The 8644-nt window shown below is 36.3% G+C and overlaps 1 protein-coding gene across 3 annotated transcripts in view; it reads left to right on the plus strand.

Annotated features, from left to right (window-relative positions):
- The window catches only part of CalpC (calpain C), an 80983-nt gene that overhangs the window by 54044 nt on the left and 18295 nt on the right, over positions 1 to 8644 (plus strand). The gene's annotated exons all lie outside the window — the stretch shown is intronic.

An 8644-nucleotide genomic window follows, 5' to 3' on the forward strand; every position in this document is an offset into this window, starting at 1 on the left:
TGATAGAGATAGGGTAAATTGGGAGGGACGGCCCAGGTTTTTTAAAAGAATTGTTATGTTATTAGTAGTTTATATATTATATATTATGAATTTATATGTTGTAAATAGAATTTATAATATTATAATGTATATAATATAGATAGAATTTATAACACTATTTTTTATATATTTATTATAAACAGAGTTGTAAATGTCATTGGTACCTGAGAAGAAAAAATTATTGTTGAAGTAAAGGCGTATAAAGAGAATAATTAGATAGACCTATATACAAGATTCAGTGTATCATTGAAAACAATTGAAAATATAGGTATTTGATAATGTAAATGAGGTCGGCTCATGTCAGTTATTAATACAATAATAAAATAACAATAAATATTATAATATTAATGTATTTATTATATATTAGTATACTATAATATTTATCCTATATATAAATATTCCAACATACGATGCGCATTACTCCAGATAAATTATTACAAAGTTAGTTGGCATTTGAAAGAAGACGAGAACGTGTATACGTGAAAAGTATTTAAAGCCAGGTATAATAACATTTCAAGTGCGATAATTTGTCGATAAAAACTGCTTCCAAGCGTTTTGAAACAAGTCTCTGTAGGCTCTTGGTAAATTGATAAAGTCAACTAATTCTTTATTGGAACCATTACGTCCATCAGAATCATTGAGTATTTCTAGATTTCTTATTTCACAATTAATTATTTATATTTCAAAATTATAAAAGTACTTATATTCCACATTATTTTTAAACTTCGTACATTTTATAAACTTCATAAATTTATTCCACGATCATTTCCATAACACAAATACCAGTATCACTAACATTAACAATTACCATTCTGTTATCATTTTCATTAATACAGTTACCAATGTTACTAACACTAATAATTAATATTATCAATAACATTGCAACATTTGATTAGGTAATTTCACAAAGCCTTTTTCTAACTAAGAAATAATATTCGGACTATTATTCCGAACCACTCATTTTTGAATTCGTTGAATAGATCTTTCAGTCGTATTTTCCAACCTAGTACATGTAGATGGATTGAAACACGTTGATAAATTAAAGCGGTCGTGTTGCGTTCGATAACGTTAGCGTACCCGCGATGTTCTAACATCAGCGAACACGGGTTCGTTCGCTGCCGAGTGACCAATTAAGCCTGCACCGCGCAGGATATCCCGCGTGGGCTTGGAAGGCGACGGGCGATCGAGGTTCATCGATCGATCTCGGTAAGGACGATCTTCGTGCGTGCTAACGCGCCGTGAACGTCCACCTGGCGAACGCCTACGCCGCCCACCGGAACTTACACGATCGGCCGTGGTAGCCTCGATGTTATTCACATATTCGCGTCCCACGGTCGCGTTACGTTCGAACACAATTCAACGATTCGAAACTCCATATTCGAAACCTGGTTTCAGTGGTTTTCGTCGTACAGTTCGGAGAGTCTACCGTTTTAATGGATATGCTGAGTGAGGCAGTGTTGGTCGAAAGTTGTTCAAAATGATGAATAAAGAGTGACGAATGAATTCAATTTGTTTGCCATTTGCGAATAATGGATAATTAATATATTCCTCATTTCGCAGGTAATAAAGTAATTGGTTTTAGTCTTCGCTTTTTATTCGTTGTCTTGAATAACTGTTGTCCAACACTGTTTTCTGTTATTATATGCAACGTTGGACGAAAGTTATTCAAAATTATCTGCGTATAACGGATACTTAATGCATTCATCATTCACAGGTAATAACAAATAATCGAATAAAGATTACTTGTTTATTCGTTAGTATTACTACAATGAAATCTTATTCAAATAATAAACATTGGACCGAGGAATGTGTCTTTAAGTCACCTGTATAATTTACATTTTAGTCACTCTTTAATAAATATGCAAATTACTAATTAATTAACGTGTAAGTCACGCGACTACTAAAAGCGCAGGAAAATTGCATAAAAATAATACAAGGCAGCATACAGGAAAATACAAAACATAAGGAAAAAGAGAAAATTATTTTTAAGGAAAAGATTATAAACTGCCGACAATTCTCATCGAATCTTCCTAGAAACATGAAAATATAATTTACAATTAAAACGCGTAGGAATCCCTGAACAAGCTTAAACTTTCCAATCCCAAGTAACCGAGCCGTCGATCCCAGCGCTATTCTAATTTTACAACCACCAGGTTGCAGCAGTCGTTAATCATAAATAGGTTTAATTAATGTCTCCGTGCATGTCGAAGAAGTGGAAGGCATTAACCGCGCGTGATTATCGAACCGGTGTTCCACCGTTGCCATTTATTTTAATAATCGACGATAGCGTTACGTGCAGCGCGCGAGATGCTTTTAATGAAAACATAGACGCGGTAACGGTCTATGAGGGAGAGCAGATATCATCGGTAACGAAGCGACGCGTAATCGAGCGACTCCTGTACTCGCAAACGAGCGCGGACGTCGGCGTACAAGGACGCTACAGAGGATCTCCCAAGCAGATTTGAACCATTAACCCTTTGGAGACGGATGTCGTCATATTAGCGACGTCAAAGTTCCATATCTAAGAATATAAACTTCTAAACAAATAAGTTAATTATTCAAATGACAAGAAGTTAGTACGCAAGTTCCTTTTTCCCCAGCATTTAAGAGTTCCATGTATTATTCAGCTTCCTCTGTTAAAATTGTTCAATACTTCGAAAAGTCCTTGTCTACATATGTGACGCTGGACTTTTTAAACGAACTGCTGTGTCACGCATATGTGATGTGAAGTTGTGAACGTGTTACCTAAGATTAAAGAGAATAATAATGGGCACAAACTACGAGATATCTCGTAGCTTTCGTGTGTGTTTGATCTGGAAGAATAGGGACGCGAAGTTTTCTTATCCCCTTCCTCGCAAGACAAAAGAACTTCGCGTCTCTATTCTCCTAAAACAATCGTGACCGCGACAGTTTCCCCGCAATTCGCTCGTGTACATTTGGCCTAATGGCTCCGCGCTTGCGATCTCCCCCGTGAGGACGCGTTTACGCGGATGAACGAACCGCGATGACCGGTTTCGCCGGAGGTCCTTGCTCCTCCTCTTAATCTTTCCGCTGATGACCGCTCCTCTCCTTCCTCCTTCTCTCCTTCACCTCGTTATCCGCTTCTTGCGCTCGCCACTCTGCCCTCTCTCACTCATCCTCTCTGTCTCGCTTTTTCTCTTTTTTTCTCTCTTTCTTTCTTCTCCCCCCCCCCCTCTCTCTTTTTCTTCTCTTCGTTTCCCCGACGTCAGGAATATAAATCCCGGCCGCGGCCAGCTGTGGGCCGTTGCTCTCGAATCGACTGGCGGCAAACGTGACGGCCTCGGAGAGGAAGACGACCTCGCGAGATTCCGCGGGAGACAAAAGAGGAGCAGGATCGCCGATAAGAATCGCTCGAAGTTTCACCCGGTTCTTCTCTTTCTCCTTTCTTTTTCTTCTTTTTCTTCGTCTTCGTCTTCTTCTTCTCCTTCTTCTTCCTCTTTTTCTTCTTTTTTATCCGCGGCACGCGAGGCCGCAGGCAACTTTTTACGCTCAGCGACGAATGAGCTTGCACTGCGTTCTGGCCTTGGGTGATCTACCGGCACCTGGCGAACGTCGATTGGGATCGAAGGGGTTTTCGACAGATCTTTGTCGCGTACTTCGAAGGCGGAATACGTTAATCGATTGAATAGTTCGTTTATTTATTTGTTTGAGTGATTTGCTTTTATTTTATTCATTTTTAGTGGGTATATTTATTGGGTATTGAAGCTATGATACAATTGAGTAGCGTGGAAAGAACAGGGAAAGTAGATCTACAAGAATAGATTATTGTACAAAAGTAACAAATGAAAGTGAAAAATATAAATAACAAAAGTACAAGTAGAAATGAAAGTAAGTTAGGAAATCTGTAAGTGAAAACACGAAAGCAGAAGCTCGAGTTGAATCTACAATTAGAGATGTTTGTTGGAGAAGAAACAGTGAATTTCATACTGAAAGATGCGTTACACTGATTTTGTTGGAACTTGGATGGAAAGTGGAGTAATTATGAAATTTAGAGCTTACTCGAAAGTTAGCGTAATCATTAAGAAATGTTTTCGTGATTGTGCAAAGTTATTACTTACTTGATTTTCTTTTGTGTTACACTAGGAATTGTTAATAATTATTAATGATTGTCATTGACTTAATTTTTTGTGAACAAAATTATATATTCAATAATGATGAAAAATGTCTAGTGATTTTTACCGTGGCGAACGTTAGAGTAGGCGATGGTCGTTGGAGACTTCAATGTCTGGTCAGTGCTGTCCCCGTCGAGCTTACGGCCGCTCGCGGTAGTTCCAATTTTATTCGAACAACATTTATAGAACGGAATAACCTGTCCACACGTGAATTATGATAACTAGGAAATTCTACCGGCTAGCAAATAAAAAGTTTGAGATATTTTTGGTACACTTCCTGTTGTCGCTGTGAATTCAAGTTTTACCTGTTCACATAATGCGCGCGATACCTTTGCAATGACAGACGTATAAGTACACGGTGTAACGAATAATCGGAATGTTTAATAAACTATATTTTATTTATTCATTTATATCAAATACAAATACGAGGCATACAATTAAATTCAAATTATAAAATATTTCAATAATATATGTATGTACTTCGATGTGAACGTGTTAGAGTTATTGATGGAAAGAGTTTAGTTTCAATCTTTGTAAATTACATTTTATTTTATGTATATGTATATATATTTATTTTATATAAAGATCCCCGGTCTATTTATAAATTTAGTTGATTAAATCATTCTGCTGGCAAATGTTTTCCTTTTTCTTTCTTGATATGTAATTGAAATCAGTGAAATCCTCGTATTCACCTAAAGGGGAGTATACCCTTGCTTAACGATCGGGAACGCAGTTCACTATAATTTCATCATCGAACACGCACTTCTTGCATCACAATGGCCGACGCACACGTAACGAGGAATCGTTGATCATAGAGTACAATTTCCGTTGGAAAAGCACACAGACGTTAAATAATCGTTGCATGCGACATTATTAACAGAGACATTATCAGGTGAAAAAGTTTGTCTAGCAAGTTGATGTTCAGCACTTCGGTTACCGGAAGCTTGAAGCTATTTTGTAATAGTAAATTGATATTTTTTGTTACCTGATAATCAAACCGTAGAAACGCAGAGGAAATGGTGAGGAAATAAATTCCTTAACGTCCGCGCTACTTTTAAAAGAAAATTTAATATTCCTTTGAGCAATAATTCCCCACAAAAATTGGTTTGTTAATGTTATCCAATAGAGTTCATTGCTTGACGATTGTAATTACTATTGCCATTGAAAAATGTATAAAAAAAGCCCCTAGGTTTTAATCGTTTTTTGAAAAAACGTTTAGATTTCTATAATATACAACTGTTATTACTAGAAAGTTATTTATCGTCAATAACGTTAAAAAAACGTTATAAATCGTCAAATTTAATTTATAAAAATGTATTTACACATCTACGAATTCATTTACTTATCTTTATTACTATTATTATTCATGCTTATTAATAATTATATTCGCGTCTTATACAGAAGTATCTTTTTCCATAACACCGTAGTATTATACACGCAGCATACACGTTTCTAACATTAATATAAAACTTTCAGAATCACTTCTCTCTGGAAGAAACCGTCAAACGAAAAATCTACGTCGTTTATTTTTCGAACATCATCAAAAAGAAACATATTTTCTTATATCTTTATTACACCAATTATCCCCAATAATAAATTCACAAAAGCGTATTTTAGTGTTGCCCTATTATCAAGTATACCGTACTGGCGCGTTTCTAATATAAGCGTTAAACTTTCAAAATTCAGTTCTCTCTTAAAGAAATCATCAAGCAAAAAATCTACGTAGTTTATTTTCGGAACACCATCAAAAAGAAACTTATCTGCACGTATATACACATCCTTGTTAAACCAATTATCGGCAAGTGTATTTTCGTGTTGCCATATTATTAACCGTAGCGTACTGACGCGTTTCCAACAGAAACATTCAACTTTCAAAATTCAGTTCTCTCTGGAAGAAAGCGTCGCGGAATCGCTTGTTTTCGATTCACTTTTACATGCTGGATCTTCTTCTGTTCATCGTGTCGCCGGTTGCATTGCGGTAAAATAATTACAGTTCATCGGGGCTCGAGATACTTTTCTAATTGGCCCGTTTCACTGCGCGTACTCGACGAAAAAAACCGAGATAACGCGATCGGCGATCCGCCGGCACGCGGCAACGAACGCATCGCGCCGGTCAACAGCATCGCCGGAGGAATCGGGGTCGGGATTCATTAATAATTGATCGCGCGTTTCTGTCTCCTGATGACTTCCGTTCGACGCGGAATGCACGACAGAGCCGATTAATGCCGGTGGATCGCAGGAGAAACGGAGAATCGATTACGCGCAAGGCACATCGCGCGCGCGATTCAGCCGTCCGATAGAAAAAGGGTTAGACGCGAACACGCAATTTCGAGAAAATCGATATCGAAGCTGTTCAATCGGTCGAGCGAAATATCCAACGAAATGGTCAACGTGAATTACATTTAGCCAATTTTGTGTTTAATTGAAGCTAACCCCTTCCTGTCCTATGATTCCATTTATAATTGTGTTTGATAGAACTGTTAAGTTATCCCGTAAGTTCGGGCAAATACGAAAGTAATAGTTTTAAAATAATATTCTATTAAATATAAGACTTTTATAATTTCACGACCTGTCGCTCTTAAGTACCTTTTTTTTGTATTTTTTTCTTCGTTCTTTAAATCATGTTTAACAGTATAGAGGTTTACGGAACACGACAATTTGATGCACACCGAGTTTTGTAAACCTTGTTTGTTAAATGTTTATATCAATTTTCAATATTTACGTCAATAATATTTTTGTTTATAACATTGTTAAAATGAATTTCTATCTTAATATTATATTATTTTGTAACTTTAATAAATTAATTCTAATTTTATCTATTTTATCATTATCAATTTACGAAGATTTATTCTCAAATATTTGTAGTGCTTCGATGAGATTTTATATAACATAACAATTTGTATTGTTTAACTGTGCATTTTTAAAATGGATTTTTGAACTTCTTTCAATTTGGTTCGCGTGTCTTTTTCATTATTCGTTGGCTACAGTCAATTTTAAACTACTTTGATTATGAGGAAACAAGAAAAATATTAATTTAATAAAGTCAAGGTTTGTTGTGGCAACTGTTCGACCAATGTTTTCTAATCTTTCCAATCTTCACTAAATTTGTTTCGTTTAAGATCTCTCAGTGAAAGGTAATTTCTATCGTCTAACGGAAAACGGTGTCATCCATGTACGGACAACGTGACAGCGAAAGTGTAAACTCTTTTCGGCCTCGGAAATACGCCGATACTCGCGGCAGTAAATCCTTGACAAGTGAAATACACCAATAACCAATCAACCAAGACTATGAGGACAACTTATGCATAAATATTACTCATAAAATTTATAATAATATTGAAGATTTCTTTAGATCGATAATGTTTGTACCATTTTTAATTCAAAAAGATTCATTAACCGTAATTTTCACCGTGAAAAATATATTTAAATTAAAATTTCGTTAATACACTATAAATAACAGTTCTAGTGCCCGAATTTTGAAATTTTATGAAATTTAATCAGTAAGTAATGTACCTATATTAACACTTCCGCGACCAACGTCACATATTTGTGACGCTCAACATTTTGTATCTTACGTAGAAGAGATTAGATTACTTTCACGTATGGTTTTGTATCAAATCGGAACAAACAGTGTAACCTTACACAGTAAGAAAAGTGAAACATTTGAAAAATAGTAAAGAATACATATCTATTAAAAAAGAAGGAAAAAGAATTCGAACTCTTGATACAGCAGTGAAGTATTTAAGTATCTCTCGAAATTAGAACAAATTAATTGTTAAACATCTTTTTAAATACTGAGTATTGACGAAAGAGGTCGAATATGGGTCAGCTTATTATCGCACTAGATTCATAAAAAAAAGTTTCACCAAAATCGATGATGCTTATCGTAAACTCTCCTTGTAAGCGAAAAAGTATTCTGTCCACACGAAACCTTTCAGCTGGCAGTATTCACCACTGAAAGGGTTAATAACAATCAACGTTTATATGAATGCTTAGGTGCCGGGACATTAGTCATCAGTACGTTTACTTTACGACGAAACGTTCGCAGTCGAACATCAATTTTCGCTGCGCGCTACGTCACTAGATGCAGCAATTTCCGAGCATCACCGTAATTCTAACGATAATTGTATGGTAGCGCGGAGTAATTGAAGGTCCCAGAGTGTCCCGCAGCTTTCGTTCGTCCTCCGTGCGCGAAAAGTAAACAGAAAACCCGTCCTGCGCGGCGCGGTGTCTGGTTCGATAACAGAATTTTATGTTGTCGACGAAAATCGCGGCCGTGGCGCATTAAAAACGGCGACAACGAGAAAAGAAACTGGGCGGTAACGACACGCGACACCTTTTACTCGGTTCCCATTATCGTCCAAAGGATAACAATCTTGGAAACATCATTAAAGCGATTGCTGAGCGTGTCTAACGACGCACAGTGGCCGATTTGGCCGTTTTAACCGGTTAAAGTTAAAAACATCTATATA

Source organism: Nomia melanderi, chromosome 7, assembly GCF_051020985.1.
Source record: "Nomia melanderi isolate GNS246 chromosome 7, iyNomMela1, whole genome shotgun sequence".
Lineage (NCBI taxonomy): Eukaryota > Metazoa > Arthropoda > Insecta > Hymenoptera > Halictidae > Nomia > Nomia melanderi.